The 18,223-nt window shown below is 40.0% G+C and overlaps 1 long non-coding RNA gene across 1 annotated transcript in view; it reads left to right on the top strand.

Moving 5' to 3' along the window:
- LOC119258918 (uncharacterized) overlaps positions 1 to 18,223 on the top strand; it is a 68,806-nt gene that overhangs the window by 49,788 nt on the left and 795 nt on the right. The window lies entirely within an intron of this gene.

Below are 18,223 nucleotides of genomic sequence, written 5' to 3'. Positions count from 1 at the left end.
GGCTGGAGGTGATTACAGGTAGCACTGATTAGGTGGCACTGCAGCAGACAGCAATAGCTAATGGAAGCTGGGCAGGGCAGCACTGGACATGGGACTGCACAGCGCTGGAGGCAAACACCACCAGGAGGTGGTGCCAGATTGTCAGAAATGGTGGATGGTTCTTAGAGATGGCTGGATACAGGTCAGCAGTGTTGGTCAGCACCAGTCAGCAGGTGGCTGTGTCAGAGGCACCAGTTACCAGTGTTACAGCTTTTAGAGATGCTGCACACAAGCCAGCAGCAGACAGTACTTTTATTTTTTCAATCTCAATATATTTTATTTTTTAAATTCTCCCCATTTATTTATTTTACAACATCATTTATTTTTAAACAATATTTGCCCCCCCTCCTTAGGTGTAGTCCCCATAGAATTTCCTTCACCAATGCACCTGTGCACCATCATCACAGTCCCCTGTGCTCTTCCTTCCCTCCCTCTGAACTCTCCCCCTCTTCTCCTGAAGATGTCTCTGATTTATAATTGTCTATTTTTATTCTGTTGTTTTATATTATTTTTTTTACAATGATGTCTTATTTGGTTCCCCTGTACTCCTGCTATAAGCAAAACCAGCTGATCTTTTTCTTTTTCCTTCTGACTTATTTCACTGAGCATAATTCCTTCTAGCTCCATCCACATTGCTGTGAATGGCATGAATTGATCTTTTTGATTGCTGAGTAATATTCCAGTGTGTATATATACCACATCTTCTTGACCCAGTCATCTATTTTTGGGCATTTTGGTTGTTTCCAGGTCCTACCTATTGTAAATAGTGCTGCAATAAACATAGGGGTACAGGTGTTCTTTTGAATCAATGTTTTTGTGTCCTTTGGGTAGATCCCTGGGAGTGGAATTGCTGGGTCATATAGTAGCTCCATTTTTAGTAGACTGAGGAAATTCCAGACAGCTTTCCATAGTGGATTGGGCCAGTTTGCACTCGGTTCTTTTAGAGATGTTACCAAGGGACCAGATGCCAGTCAGCACTGGTCAACAGGTGTTGTCAGAGGCGGGGCTGGTGGCAGGAGCAGTGATCAGGTTACGGTTTGAAGCAGAGATCAGATGTGAAGGCCTTGGAGGTCTATGGAGGACTGCAAAGTTCTGAAAAATCTCAAAGTGTTCACATGAGTGTGTCTGATGTCTTATGGATGGGCATCTGGTGAACGGGTGTCTGATGAATGGACTCAAGTTGGCTTTGCCCTGGTGAATATCCCCTTCAAGTTTCCTGCTTTTCAAGCCTGATAGGTCTATTTCACAATTCCAGCTGTTTCGTGTCAGTCAAGCTTTAATCTTATTGGCCCATTTACAACCTTGAATAGTTTCAAAAACCTTGAATGGCACTGGTGGAAGCTCAAACCTGATCAGTCCATTGGGAGCTTGAACCTGACTGGTCCATTTACAACTCCTGTATGGTATTCAAAAATGAAACTCTGGCTGGTGAGTCCAGACTTGACCTATGCTAGAGTCAGTTGGTCTGTTGGTGGTGGGCTCTGTAGCAGTGTTATGTTACAGGAGCAGGCTTTAGTGGGGCCAGATGTTGCCTGAACAGCTGGAGCATGGGCTGCTCTGATGTGGGCAAGCTGCTGCTGTTGGAGCTCAGGGGCTTGTCCAAGCACACTGAACCAGGATCCACAAGATGCTCCTGTTTCGGTAACACCTTGTGAAAGTGTAGGTGTGCTTTCCTTCTATCAACCAGGAAGATCTAATTCATGTGTAACCAATCAAACATTGCCAAGTCATTCTTCATCTTTTCCACCTCCCATAACCCCTAAATGCTAATTGTAGCCTCAGGTCAGGGGGGCAGATTAGAGCCTTGTCTGCTGTTTCCTTGCTGGTTGATCTTGCAATAAAGTTCTTTCATCTCTCAATTCAGTGTGCCATAGGATTGGCTTGTATGCATGTTAGGCACCAAGCCCTTGATCAGCAGCATCTTGTTTTTTTAGGCTTTTATAATCTAGCACTCTAAATATAGAATAGCAAAAATAAAACCCTCTATGTTGCACTATTCATGATCAAAGCCTTTTTCATTACTAAATAATCACGATGTTACAGTTCCTACCTTCGACTCTTCCTTTCTTACCTGTTTTATCAATTAATTTGTATATGATGTGCATCCAATTTCTCTAAAGGGAAGGTTAACCAAAGATGAGTTTTCTGTTTTTGACTGACAATAAAAAATAGTGACATAAAAATAAATGCTCTACATGTATCTGAAAATGTCTTTAGCAAATGTTTTGCTTCATGGATATCCTGTTAGAAGACTGATGGAATTTCATAACTTTTAGTCACCAACATGATGCTATGGGGTCATCTACATCAACCCTCTATATCACACTGCTATGTCAATCTATTCAGTAGTGGCTGTACTATAAGCAGCTTCTCGAACTACCACTGACTTGTCTTCAGCCACTGCCTGCTAGACCCCATGATACTTAAATTTCTCCTGTACTGTTTTAACTAACGTGTGCCAGGAACAGCAACCTTGAGATGTGAACATGTGTATAGTAATGACAGCAATAATAATACCGACCATGGGAAAAAGTCCAACTCAGATCACAGAAACTATATCGACATTACTAATGTGTGGACTCATCATTTCCAGTGGTTCTGGAATTGTGGGATGGGGGAAGACCAGGAACTTTGATAGCAGGGGATGAGGGCGAAGAGAGATAAACCAATAATTACGAGATGCCTACTCAGTGCTGGTTGTATTAGGAACTATATGTATTACTCCATTCCATCATTCAATCTAGATGTATGTAGGGTAAGTAAAGTGTCAGGCATTTCTGCCTTCCTGCATTAGAATTAATGATGGACCTGACTGCATGCCTGATGGTGGGCACCAGGAGTAGGGTGTGGGCATATGTACATGGATACACCTGGGCTGAGAGAGTGGGCTTATAAGGGTGGCATCATGGGGACGCCAGTAGAGCAAAAGGAACAGAGAAGCAAAAGCCACAAGAGAACACCAGAGAGCCCAGGGATAGTGAAGACTTGCCCGGGGCTGGGAAGCCTGCCAGTCTCCTGCCCACCTCCCCACCCCTCCCCCCCACCCCGCCCCCCGCCACCTGCTATGTACCTGGTAAATCCAATAAAAGCCACTGAGGGCTCCAGGCGATCATGCTCTGTCCCATCCTGCTAATACTATGTATGATCTCCATTTTCTGGAGTGGAAAATTCTGTTATCAAGAGGCCAGATAATTGGACTGAGGTTGCCCAGCTTCACATGAGCAGACCTGGATTCAAGTCCATGTGATTAGGTCTGAGTTTGCAGAGATTTTCACTGTTCTGCAGACTTGCAGGGTGCATTTCCCAATCTCCTATATTAGGTGGCTTCCACATTGTGAGGCTAAAATTAGGTTACAGTAGGAACATGGTAGGGAGACACCAGGGTATTTTTCCCTTTCCTTCTCTGCATGTGTCCATCTTTCACTGAGTGATGTTGGGTTCCAAGAGCACCACCTTTGTCCTTTAGTTCAGGGTTGGTGACCTTGTGTAGAGGCAGGACAGACACAGTGCAGGTTTTCTGATCCAGAAGACCGGGTAATGGAGGAGTCAGAGTCCTCAGTGGTTTTTTCAGGTCTTTTATTTAGATTTACCAGGCATATGGCCAGCAGGGGTGCTGGGGGGCCGGGAGGCTGGCAGTCCTCCCAGCCCCCAGCAAATCCTCACTCTATCTGGGCTCTCTGGCGTCCTCTCTGCATCTCTTCTTCTCTTGGCTTCTGTTCGTTCTTGGCTTCTGCTGGCGTCCCGGTGACACTGCTCTTATAAACTCAGTCTCTCAGCCCAGGTGTACCCACTTCAGGTGCCCGCCATCAGGCATGCATTCAGGACCACAGGGTTCCCTCATCTATCCTAATGGCGGGAGGGCAGAAAAGCCTGATACTTTTTCCTTACCCTACACCTTGCCTGTTGTTTTTAGTACCCAGAGTCCTTCACAAAGCTTTTCCATGGCCTCTGTAACACCCCTGTTCCAACTTTGACTCTGAAGTGATTCAAAACCAAACAAGCATCCAATTTGAATTTAAGAACTGCCACTTACCACTTGACTTTTCTCTGAAGATGAGTTAAAATGTTTCTACTAGGATTGTTTGAAGCTTAGGAAAAGCCTTTATGGTGAAGAAATGCATTATTATTTTATCTTTATGTCACTGAAGTTTATGTCATATCAGCTATGCAGGCACAGGGCCTGGACTTGGTCAAAGTTTTCTATCTATAACGTATTCTTTCTGGGAAAGCTTTTAATAAAACTTTTGCCTTGGTCCCACCCACAGATTCTGGTTTCAGTCGTCCTGGGGGTGGTCTGGGCAACTCAAGTTTCAGAAGTCTCCAGGTGGTTGTAATGCATGTTTTATCAGTGGCTCTCAAAGGGTGGTTCTTGGAGCAATAATATCAGCATCACCTGGAAACTTGTTAGAGACGCACATTCTTGGGCCCCACCAGACTGACTGAATCAGAGACTCTAACATGAGGAGCAGCCATCTGCATTTAACAAGGCCTCCAGGTGAACCTGATGCCCACTCATGCTTGTGTTAGGGCATGGCAGTGTTAGGTGAACCTGCCAAACTTGAGCTCAGAGGCTTAGCTGCACAGGGCCTTTCCCTCCTTTTATTTCTGCCCTCATGGCTGGCAAAGGGGAGCTTTTTGCAGTCTCAGACATAATTCTTTGTGTATTTCCTACTCCCATGTGCATGTGCTACCTATATGACTCTTGGTTGCTTTGTTTAGCAAACCACATTTGGGCATCAACATGGAATTTAATTATGCAACACCTATATTATTCAGTGCCCACAATATACCAGAAGATCCTGAGTGCCATAGCCAACGGAGGAGCTGGTCTCTGCCCTCAGCACTTAGAGTGGAAGCAGAGCCCACCAAGCAGCTAGGCAATTAAAATTTGCTGTAATAAGTGCTAGCAGCAAGCTCCCACCCTCACATGTTTTCCAAATATAAGGACAGCATTATTGTTTCTCTGAGGACCATGATCATAAGGTTTATTCAAATAACTAAGTTAAAATTAATACAATTTGTTAAGGAGAAAGATCATTTTCATTAGATTGTAGTAGAAACAAGGCTAAGACGGGTTCAGCATGTCCCCAAAAGGCAGGGCCAGCAGTGAGACCAGCAGGAGTCTCTATAAGGTCTTGTCTGAAATTCCTAGAGGACACACTAAGTATAATCCCTCAGGGAGTTAATGGGGTTATGATAGTGCACAATTGGGTCGCTAAGTAGAATTTGGGAGGCAAGATCTTTGCACAGAAAATGAAGCTCTGATGCTATTGCCTAGTCACAAACATGTTCTCTCGAGTGATAATTAGGAAGGGCAACATTTTTCAAAAGGTATGTGTGATTTGGGATCTAGTCTGATTTGGAGAATGCAAGCAATTTTGAAGTGGTAATGTCAGATCTCCCCACAAGAGGGCGGCTATATTCTTTGTATTTTCTATCTGGAAGCAACAATTTATATTTTCATACTGGCACAGAATTAACAATAGTGACTTATGATTTGTTGCAGAGGTGATTTCATGTCATTTTGATACTTCTACAAATTCAAAACAGTTATATTTATATATTTTCTCTATCTGGACTTTGGGATAGTAGGTTAGCACATGAGAAAAACATGGAGATGTCTTTCATCATGGCATCCTTATAATATATAGACTCTGGATTATCTGTCAACAACATTTTCTTAATTAGTGCCTTCACACAATATGTGTCCATAAAATAAGAGCGTCAAAGATATACTTCTGCAAATTTGAAAGAATATTTACAAAACACAAAAACAAGTGGCTGATTCATTTGAACTAGTGCAACTAGTGCATTACATTTCTTTATTATTCAAACAGTTATGAGACACAATGGAGACATTGCCATTAATAAGTTCAGATATGAGTAAGATGAAATTGTTCAGATGGTACCAAGGAATAAGAAAGGAGCTATCTGTCCCAGTGGTGATGCGTGAGGAGGACACAGGTAAACAAACACACAAACTCCTTCACATGAACTGAAAGGGTGCGTGGAGATATCTGACAGTCACAAATGTAGTTTTTGAACTTAACATGGCATTGCAACATAGATGAAATACGCAGATAAAATAGCAAGAAACAGAAGTTGTTTTAATGACCCTAGAAAAAGTACAGGAAAGCAGTCCGGGGGCTAGGGCCTCTGCTATGCCTAGTGATATAACACTGGCACATGAGGAAGAGGCTATGTTTAGAGCAGACAGATGTAATAATTTCCTGCTTTTCTGGGAAACCATGTTCTCTTTCTCTCTCTCTCTGTCTCTCTGTCTCTCTCTGTGTCTCTCTGTCTCTGTCTCTCTGTGTCTCTCTCTCTCTCTCCCTCTCGCCCTCCTCTGTACCTTCCTTGTTGCTCTAAAATTATTGTAACACTGGAGTACAGATATCCAGGAAGGCTTTAGGTTCTATGCAGTTTTCTGCCAAGATAAGAGATTTCAAAGACTTCTGAGACTATTGGTCTTGCTCATATTGCTGTGAGATTTTCTTTCCTTTTGAGAGGAACTGGAAAAAATGAAAACAAACTTTCTAAACTCTTATGTTCAGCATTTTCTCTAGAAGTCTTGAAAGTAGATGAGAACTCCTGGGCCTTATATTAACATGACCTGGTATTCTCCTAGTCGATTATGGAGACACGCCTGGCTGTGAGAAGATCTGAGGAGTTTAATTCTGTGAATATAATCAACAGAAGTCAGGAATGAGAGAGGTAATGGGGGAGCTCTGAAAGTTTCCAGTGCACTCCATGTTTTGTCATTATCTCAGGGTAATTGGACTTGAGAGGGTAGGACCTCTAATGAGCTGCCTCTCTCCTCTAATGGATGGGGGCCTGGAAATTAGTGGGGCTCCTGCTGTTCCTTCTGAGTGAGCCTTGGCTGCCGAGCCGCCAGGGAGTCCCTCCAGGAAGTTTCAGGCAACTGCCTCATGGTAGCCTTGCTAATGGCAACAATTACAGAATAGCCTTTTCAATGAGACCTGTGTGCATCAGCTGGAAACTAATCTCATTGAGCAACAACGGCCTGTGACAACGTCCATTCAGGGACTAGTGTTTCAGAGTTTCTGACTAGAAGTGGTTTTTAGGTCTCCTGAGAAAGCCAAAATAGATATAATGGCACACTAACCTATTCCCCTGCACAAAAACACACTGGAATAGCAAGTGACAAAAGAAGCCTGCCTTCTCTCCAGATCCAGCATCTGCACAGGCAGCCACTTGGTATTTAACACTGTCCATTTGACAAGTACAGAGCAGATATCTCCCCCAGTCTCTGCCTTCAGATTGACCTGTAACCTTTTGGAAGGAAAAATGGAGGGACAAAAGATAGGAGAGAGTACTTGTGATGAGAATGTACAAAGACCGTGGAGTCATCCTAGCTGCAAGAGCTGTTCAATGTTATTTATAATAATTTAACCAGTTTGCCTTCACAGGTTTTAATGCCACAAGTGTGACAAACCTGGCACCTCTAGGCCTGTCTGGGAGAGTGTAGGGTAAATAAATGATATCAGGCTTTTCTGCCCTCCTGCCATTAGGATTGATGACGGATCCCTGCGATCCTGAATGCATGCCTGATGGTGGGCACCTGGAGTAGGGTGTGGACATATGTAAATGGGATTCACCTGGGCTGAGAGACTGGGCTTATAAGGGCAGCGTCATGGGGACGCTAGCAGAACGAACAGAAGAACAGAGAAGCAGAGATCACCAGAGAATGCTGGAGAGCCCAGCAAGAGTGAAGACTTGCTGGGGGCTGGGAGGCCTGTGTAGAAAACAATGCAGATTTGTTGGTATGTGTCCTGTCTGCCGTGTACCTGGTAAATCCCAATAAAAGCTTGAAAAAGCAGCTGGGGGCTATAGAACTCTCTTCTTCACCCGTCTGCTCGAATCAGAAAACCTGCTCTGGCCCTTCCTGCCTCTACAGAGAGCCACCACATTTAATGGCACTTGGCTTGCCTTTGACAAGCCTTGCTTGTCTCAGAATTGACTTGACCCTAGAAGGAGCTGAACACAGGGGAAGTGGTTAAGGAGGTGTTCCCTCTCAAGCCCCCTCAGTAAGGGTATATCTTGGAGATGAGAGTCTGAAAGTTCATATCACAGAGGCCTCACTCTCCTCAGCTTGGGCTGAGACAAATCACTTCAATTTTAGTCACAAACACTCTTTCTCTAAATGACTCAATTTAGTCTACTGATTTAAGACCTTGGTTAACTTGTCAGCATGTGGACATATATACTAAAACTTCTGTGTAGAAAACTTGGGTGTTGGATGAGTTGCAAAACATTTTTTTTTTAAGATTTATTTTTGTGTACAAGAACTGGGGTGTAGGCCAGATGTGCGGAGTTGGCGGAGGGAGTCACCAGAGACAGAGTGGAGCAGCGGGCGAAAGAGAAGAGGTCTGCTGTGCCACATGTGGGTTAGTTCCCTGGCAGGGAATTGAACTCATGTCACTGCCATGGGCCTTCGCATGGTAGCGTTGATACTTAACCCTAGGCTGCTAGAGAGGCTCACAAAATTTTTAATATAAAAACTATATAAGAAAAAAACTAAAGACAGTATGTTCAATAGGTAGATATAAGGATAAACTGGGACTTTTTCATCATCATAATTTTTCTTGAGCATAATCATTTGACTCACATCTGGACACTTGGTTGGAATATGAAATTGAAAAAAATTGAATTTTTTGGCTCTTTAATTTGTGTGTATGATAGCTGTTGATTTATAAACTTAGTAAAATTAGGGGTGACAAAATAACAAGTACATTTTAGTGTTTTGAGTTTTAGAAAGCGTTCTTGTCATTATCCCAGTTAAGTATTTCTTTCAGTCATAGTGTGCAGACACAAAAATTGCTTGTAAAATGTAATTTCACTAGAAGATGATCCCTTATTCAGTCAAAATGAGGAGCGAATGCTGAATTCATCTCACAAACGACCAATTTAGCTTACATTATTCGTTCATGAAAATAATTGCAGGTGCAAAAAGGGAGGGGACCTTTTAAGCAACTGGCCTCAGGTGTGCTGGGGTAGTAAAGCTAGGTCAAGTTGGGTCCTGTATATTCAATTTCTGCTTTGGCTTGAATCATTTCAGTGACTTGTAGCTTTAAAGAGTATGCGGCACAATGAAAAATTGCAGACTTAACATAACTTAAAACAAGAATTTTCTATTGACTGATTTGATTCTTTTCATTGCAGAGTCTAGAGAAAGCCGGCAGTTCACAAAGTACCTATTTCTGGTTTGAAATTCAAGTTGTGGTTTCCCACGTGTTAAACATTTGTGATATTAAAAGTACACTTTGCCTAAGAGTTGATAAAGTGCTTGTAAAGCAATGGTTGTTGGGGGAGTTCTAAAATATGCCGAGGAACTAATTTTGTTGTTGTTGTTATTGTCCAAATACTTGGGAGTTTGCCCTAAGTGTGTAGTGATTTACCACAGTAGGTTTAGGATACGAAGTCATTTTCGTCTGTGCTCTTTGGGTTAAGAAGCAAATTCCTCACTTTGAAAACTCAACTGAATGCTTTCCTTTGGAGTAACAGAAAAAAAAAAAAATCCAATGAATTTGGTTACTCTCCTTACCCCACAGTGACTCAACTCGTGGAGTGGAACTTGCTCCATAATCAAGCGAGAAGATGGGGTACATCCTGGGCCCACAGAAAACCTTAGGCAAGAGTGCAGAACAGTGACCTGTGGCACCCATCAGGTGGTGAAAACAACATGCCAATTACTGGGAAAAACAAATAGCCAGCAGTTTCTGTGTACCCATCAGGAGACATAAATAACTGAGTGCATATATTTAAAATTTAGCACATTTTTGCTACTCAGTAAATGTATAATAATAATCATCACATTTTTATTAGACACTGCACATTTATGGGCAAGCTTGGTGGTCTCTTTGGGCCTCTGCCAAGGTCTAATGGAGCCTTCATAGTTTTCAGATTCCTCTTTTAGGGTTTTCGCTCCATTCTGCATAATCTAAGGAACAACAGCTAAGCCTACTTAGAGTAAAGAGAAAGAGAAGGAGGCAACTTTTATTTTCTCTTAGGGTCAATCTACCCCTGCCTTTTCAAGCCAAAGACATTCTTCTGAATCACAGAAATTACTGTGCTCTATAACAAAAATTGAGCAGAAGATAATCACTCACAAAGGAAAAGAAAAATGTTAGCACTAGCCTTTTGCTCAAAAATTGGTTTTTGATCCAAGTGTCAACATTCATTGACCTATAATGCCAGATTCTGTGTTTGCTTATCAATAATGGCAAAGCTGGGGTTTGGCACAGACACATGAGAAATGAAATATTGGTTGCAGGCAAAGCTAATGCTGTAACATCAGGGCTAATGCTTGAATGAATGTCTTGAGTGAATGAAGAAAGGTTTGGAAAGTAGCCCCAAGTAATGTTTTATAGAACTTTAAAACTTTTCCCCTTGCATTCAAGCAGATGGCTGTAAAGTGTAATTAAACATCCCGACAGCCAGTAGAATTGTGATCATCAGAGAAGAATTTAATTTTTTGGCATGTAATTTTTTTTTAAAAAAGATTTATTTATGCATACAAGAGCTGGGGTGTAGGCCAGAGGGGTGTGTGTGAGAGGATTCACCAGAGACAGAGTGGGGAGCAGAACAGCCGCATCTACTGAAATGCACTGCTGAAGGGAGCAGCGGGAAAGACAGGAGAGGTCTGCTGCGCCATATGTAGGTTAGCTCCCTGGCTAAGGATCAAACTCTGTGCCTTGCTGCAGTGGCTACCCATAGCTTCATAGTGCTGAGACTTAACCTCTTGCACCACCAGGGAGGCCCATAATCTTCTTATCAGATATAATCAGACCTGGGACATACAAGTGCAAGATAGGAACATTCATTCTTTCAATCAGCAAATCTTCATTAAACACCTAAGATGGACTAGCACCCCAGACACACCCTTTCTTGGGATTGAGACACACTGCTGAACAGGACAATGAACCCTGACTTTGTGGAGCTTATACTTGGGTGTTTTGAGGGGATATATCCTACTATATAAAAAGTGCAGAGAAGTTGCAAAAATATAGGGTAAGTTTGGAGGGTGAGCAAAATGAAAATGGGGTAAGATCAATGTTATTTAACCAGGAAGACAGTTCCAATGAGACTTACTGATGGTATACAAATAAATGCAGAATTGTTATTTTGTGGATGACAGTGACCATCTCCATTGAGGAGAGTACAACAGGAGCCAAGCCAACTGCAGGAAAGAAATCTAAATTCGAAGATGTGAATATGAGATATGAATAATGAGAACTGAAACTCAAAGCTAATGGAAGGAACAACAGTGAGATAAATTTCAGGAAGTCTTCCCTGAATCTGCTCATGCTCTATCTTTAGGTTTTATTTATTCTATCTTTAAAACTTGAAACATCTATAAATTTGTTTACCATAAATAAATAATGAACCCTCCTAGATAAATACACAATAGTCAGCTATCTATAATTCTGTACTTTTAGAGAACAAATATGCAATGTATCTAATTTGTAGTCAGAGGAGTAGGTTTATACAGAAGGAACATTTTCATCCATATGGGGTAAGGGTAGTATATCATGTAGGAGACTGGTTTGTTACTTCTAGGTACTTTATATATACATGCACACACAATCTCTGTCACAAGTGCATGTGTGTATGTAACAAATACTCATATGTTGGGGTCCTGACCATGGGGACTATAGCAGGCAGTTTTCCCAGGTGTTCACAACGGGGTAGTGAGACTGGTTGAATGGGCCAGAGAGTTGGTTTGAGACCATACCTTAAAGCTGGACCATTGCCTGGGAACTCTGCAAAAGTGCACCCAGTCGGGTTCCATCTGGACTAATTTACTCAGGATCTCTGAGGCTGAGAGCCAGGTGGGGCTGGCTCCCAGTTGATTCCAATGCTTTGCCAAGCTTGAGAACCACTGAGGTAGGTAAGGAATGACAATAATCCAGAGAAAATCACAAAAGGCAAAATAAGTCAGTGGCTATAAGATATTGCAGCATAGTTCCTCCAAGTTTGGTTTCCCACCCAGAGTTACCTGGGATATTTATTAAAAATGTGGATATTTTGGCTCTCCTCCAGACATAGTGAATTGGAGTCTCTATAGGTTGATCTCAGGGATATGTATTTTAAACAAGGATTCCAAGTGATTTTCAGGAAAAATTTTGGAATCCTTGGTACACAGAAATGGTTCAGTAGCAATGTCTTTACCTGGCAGTCCATTACAAGGAAATGTTTAATGTGGGAAGGAGGGTCCTCTGATACATAATTGAATTATATTTAAGAAAAATTAATCAACATTTTCTTCTGAGGATACCATATCAATATTGCTGACCACAATGCCATGACCAGCTCAGCAGAGTAAGGGCTACTCTTCCGAGGTGGTCTTCGATGAATAGCAAAAACTATCTAGAAGATACTTAAAAATACTGTCTACATTCCACTTCTTTGAAGGGCCACTTTGGTGAAGCTATGTAGAGAGATAGTAAGGAGAAACATATTCTTGCAGTTCTATAGTACTGAGAAACCCATATAGTTATCAAAGGTGAGTTTATATCTCAGCATAATTCAGAGAAGTGACATGTAAGGAGGTTCATATAGAGTACAATTTTACCAATATATATAAAATCTCCTTAGAAAAATTTGCAATTTTTTTGATTCTGTGTTTCCTCCAGTCAGTAACCATGGGGAAATGCTATCTGAGTTGATTGTTTCCTAAATATTGTAAGCCTAGTTTTATGAAGATCTGAGAAGGCACTTCACTAATAATTTTAATCTCCTCTTGGATCTGTCTTCATCCATGTAGTCTTATAAATAAAGACTAAAAAGTGCAAGTCAGTGGTTGAAGACTATGTTGTTTAACCTGGTGAATAATCTCCCATTTATTTTTATGTCCTTAAATTAGACACAAAATAGGGCGGGCTCGGAAGAACTTGGAAAAGTCCTCCTTTTCTCTTACATAAACAGTTGTGCCCCAGTGTTGTGAGATTTCCTTCTGAGTTGGGCACAGACTTTGTAAAAGGTCCAATTGAGATAGTTAGATGTATAAGACCTTTGAAAAATATAAAACATTATGAAGGAGAGGTAGAATTCTTGACAATAATTTTCTTATTTTCAAGAATTAATATGAAATAACTGCTTTTGGATATGATGTAGTTGGTTGAGGCAGGATAGTAATTAGTTCAACTGCACAAATAGGAAAACCTGGAGAAATTACAAAAATGCTATTTTTAAAGGCACTAGAGAGCTGTGGAAGAAATGAGTGCTAGATAAACTAGAAAGGAGAAGTTCTGAGAGCTTCCCAGAGACCTGATGAGTTTGACTTGATCACACCTCTTTAGAGATGTGTCAATTCATGCACCTGAGCTTATGTGGGGAAAGCAGTCTCTAATTACCACCATTGCTGCAGTTTTCCCCAGCTTTTTGCATCAGGCTTAGTTCAGTATTTCCAATGAAGGGGGAATAAGTAACTATTTAAAAAATAACCCATGTTTATGTTTTTTGTAAATAATTACTACATTCAAGTGGTTCAAAAGGATAAGAAAGCATTATAATGAAAATTGTCTCCTACCATTTGTCCCCCAGCTATACAATATCTTTTCTTAAAAGCCATCAATGCTATTGCACTTGTTTCTTGAGATATTTTACTCATATTTATAATTGCAATTTTTTCCTCTTAGGACACAATTTTTTCCCCTTAGGACACAAATACATACTAGTATAGATGGATTAGTCCATAGCAGTATACAAAACGCTTCTCTATTTCACTGATTTACTATAATTCATTTAAACAGTCATTCTTTTTTTTAAAATAAATTTTATTTTTATATTCCCCATACAATTGCAACCCCCTGATTTTGACCCCAATCCCTCCCCTCCCCGTCCCCCACCCCCCATAGAGTGTCTCTGGTTCCTAGTTTTTTGTTGATTTTGATTTTCACTTTCTTATAGTTATTCATTTTCCTGGTCCCTTATTTAAGTTTTCTAGATTCCTGCTATGAGTGAGACCATCCAGTATTTTTCTTTTTCTTTCTGGCTTATTTTGCTGAGCATGATCCCTTCCAGCTCCATCCATGTTGCTGCAAATTGCATGTGTTTATCTTTTTTGAATGCTGAGTAATATTGCATGGTGTATATGTACCACATCTTCTTGATCCAGTCATCTATTTTTGGGCATTTGGGTTGTTTCCAAAGCTTAGCTATTGTAAACAGTGCTGCTATAAACATAGGGGTGCAGGTGTTCTTTGGAATTGATGTTTCTGTGTCCTTTGGGTAAATACCTAGGAGTGGAATTGCTGGATCATATGGAAGCTCTATGTTTAGTAGGTCCAGAAATCTCCACACAGCTCTCCATAGTGGTTGGACCAGTTTGCACTCCCACCAACAGTGCAGGAGAGTTCCTTTTTCTACACATCCTCGCCAACATTTGTTGTTGCTAGTTTTTTTAGTATGTGCCATTCTCACTGGTGTAAGATGGTTTCTCATTAACCAGTCATTCTTGATGGACACCTGGATTGTTTCCAATCTTTGGCTTCTACAAAGGGTGCTTTAGTGAAGAATCCTCTGCACTTGATTTTGCTTGTGTGCATAGATTATTTAAGGTAAATCCCTAGAGGAAAGATTGCTAGCCAAAGGATGTGTGTATTTGTAATTTTAGTAGATATTACCCCAGTGCTCTTCATATTGTGCCAATTTCATCTACACAATAATGTATGAGAGTGCCTGACTCCCCTAACTCCTAACAAATATTACTTCCTAATATTTGTCAAATTTTCAATAAAAAATGACTTATCACAATCTTATTTTGCATTTCTTTTATTGTGACTGGAATAGAACATATTTACTAATGTTTAAGGAACATTTGCACTTTCCTTTCTGTCACTCACTCTTACTCGACTATTGGTATCTTTCAACACTCTAAGTATTCCATTCTGTTCTATTTTTGCTTGCATGATTTTTGAAGACAAGTCCAAGGCCATTCTTACCCTCTTCCTCTACAGGGAGGATTTCCTCCCTCTCTGGCCTTTGTCAAGATTTTCTCTTTGTCTTTGATGATGATCTATACTATACACATGGAATATGGTATCTTGAATATACAGTGCAGATTTGTTGGTATGTGGCCTTTTTTCTATTCTCTAAGCTTTTTAGATTTATGATTTAGAGACTGCTTTAATTTTGGAAAATGTTCAACTTTTATCACTTCAAATATTTATATATTTTCTGGTCTTCTTGCTGGCCTAGGGTTTATCAGTGCTATCACTGCTATGGCCTGAGTTTGATCAGACCTGAGTTTGATCAGGCCTGAGCAGACCATATGGCACAGCCGGCCTCTCCTGTCTCACCTGCTGCTTCCCTCAGCAGTGTATTTCAGTAGATCTGCCTGTTCTGGTCCCCACTCTGTTTCCGGTGAAACTTTCAACTTTCCCCCAACCACCTCTGCTCCCCTCAGCAGTGTATTTCATCAGTCTGCCTGTTCTGTTCCCCGCTCTGTCTCTGCTGTATCCTCTCACCCTCCCACACATCTGGCCTGTACCCCATTCTTGTATAAATAAAAAAAAATCTTAGAACAAAAAAATTAAAAATGGGCAGAGATTTTGAACAGACATTTCTCCAAAGAAGATACGTAAATGGCCAATTGGCACATGAAAAGATGTTCCACATCTCTTGTTATTTGGGGAACACAAATCAAAACAACAATGAGATATCACCTCACACCTGTGAGAACGGCCTTTTTTTTTGAAGAAAAAAGCTTTTTATTTTTGGTTTAGCCTTCAGAGTTCTTCCTTCCTTATTAGGCTGGGGATGCCACTTTTATTTATTTTTAAATTAAATCTATATATATTTTACATCTTTGTTCCTTTTTAAGTAATGCTTGCTTCCCCCTCCCCCACCCTCAGGTGCAGTCCCCATAGAATTTCCTTCACTGATTCACCCGTGGATTAAAATAGCCATTTTCAGGGAGCAGGGGACTATGGTGAGAATGGCTATTGTAATCCAAAAGACAAGAAACAAGTGTTGGAGAGGACACAGAGAAAAGGTAATCTTTATTGCAGCATTGTTTATAATAGCCAAGAATTGGAAACAACTTTAGTGCCCATCAACTGATGGGTGGATGAAAATATGGTATCTGTATACAATAGAATACTACTCACCTATAAAAAGATGAAATTCTGCCATCTGCACCAACATGGTTGAACCTGGAGGGTAGCATGCTTAGTAAAACAAGTTAGACAAAGACAAATACTGCATGATTTCACTCATATATGCCATATAGAGAAAACAAACAGATGACCTAAATAAAATAAAAATAAATTTTTGAATTATAAGACCAATTAGTGGTTACCAGAGGGGAAGGGGGAAGTGGAGTAGGTAAATGAGGACAAAGAGGTCAATTGTATGGTGAAGAATTGGACTTTTAGCGGTGAACTTAATGTAGGATATACACGTTGATTTTTCAATAATGCACACATGAAACTAATATAATATTGTAATGCAATGTTACTTCATTATAAAAAGAATAAAAGATGGACCTCTTCTGAACTTTTAACTCTCAAGATTGTATTGCCCCAGCAATTCATCAATTATAGTTATAGTGGAATAATGCTATTTCTAGCTGTGGGCTTCTGCTTCTGGGCTTTTGTTCTGTAAGCTATGATTCTCAATATCTGTCTGTCTTTCCAATTTTGAAGGCAGCAATTTGTTCCTTAAATCTTTGATGGATCTAAGAAGAGTTGCTAATGTTCAGTTTGTTCATCATTTTTCACATGGTGTGGACAAGGGTGAAGATTTCCCAGTGCTTTATGAATCACACTGGAAAACAGAAATGATATTTTCTTATTTATTTATAGAAACTCTTTATATATTAGAGGAATTTAGTCTTTTATATTGGTATATGCACATTTTTGCTATTTTGTTGTTTATCTTTTGAATTTGTTTTTTTCTCCCATTAGAGTTAAAATAATGTTTAGAATGTAGTTGAATTTAGGACAACTATTTTTTAGGCATTTGAGTTATGTGATACATTAATAAGGCTTTCAAAACTTAGGTAATCATGTTGATCAGAATGATCATTGTTTCTTTCAGTGCATATCATGGTTTTATTTTTTATATTCAAACATTTGCTCTATGTAGGTTTAGCCTCTATCCATCTAGGTTTATCCTTCTAGTTGTCTAATTAGTTGTTTCAAAACCATTAACTCAATATTCATTTTTTTCTCATTGATTCACTATCACTTTCATGTATTAAATCTTAATATGTTTTTGGGTCTATTTCTATAATTTCCATCTTTAATTATTCATATGCTAATATGATAATTCACATGATGATAGTCTTAAATATTATAGCTTTGAAATATTTAAACATGTTGTATGGATAGTTGCCCTTTAATTTTTCTTGTCAATTTCAAACTTTTTTTGTCAATTTAAATTTCCTATATTAACTCTAGCATTAGTGTTTCTAACAAAAACACTTGGCATTTTTTTATGATCATGGTAAATTTTTATATTAACTTAGGAATTATTGCAACTTTATGAAATTGAATTTATTATCTAGGAATATTGTATGAATTTCCATTTGTTCAAGTTTTCAATTGTGTCCCTAGAGAGTTTTAAAAATATTTCTTCATATGAACTTGTACTTTTTTTTCATTTTATGCCCAGAGATCTTTCTCTTAGTTTTTAACTGGTGTAGCTGGAGTCATTTTTCCTTATGTCTTTTAACTGGTTGTTTTTAAAATATGTATCAGTTATTTACTTCTACACATTTATTTTATGAAAACATGCTATTAACTTTTAAAAAAAGTATATGCCTATCAAAATAGAGGGCTTTTGCCCAATGTGGGTCTGTGATCTCTGAACTTGGCTCCACTATTTTAAGCACTGTGGCATCAGGCATGTTGCCTCAACGCTATAAGCCGGTTTTCTCATGTGTAAAATGGGATAATAATAGCACCTACCTCATAAGGTAATTTTGAGGATTAAAAAGATAAAACACTGGGCCTTCCTCGTGGCACAAGGGGTTAAGACTCAGCACTATGAAGCTACCTGCAGCCACTGCAGCACAAGTTTGATCCCCGCAGAGAGGTGACAAACATGTCATGGCAGACCTCTTCTGACTCGCCCACTGTTCCCCTCAGCAGTGTATTTCAGTCAATCTGCCTGTTCTGTTCCCCACTCTGTCTCTGGTGAATCCTCTCACCCCCCA

Source organism: Talpa occidentalis, unplaced genomic scaffold (genome assembly GCF_014898055.3).
Source record: "Talpa occidentalis isolate TD23 unplaced genomic scaffold, MPIMG_talOcc4v2.1 talOcc4.5, whole genome shotgun sequence".
NCBI classification, from domain to species: domain Eukaryota; kingdom Metazoa; phylum Chordata; class Mammalia; order Eulipotyphla; family Talpidae; genus Talpa; species Talpa occidentalis.
The sequence above is the reverse complement of the archived record's forward strand: the minus strand, read 5'-3'. Positions and strand labels throughout refer to the sequence as shown.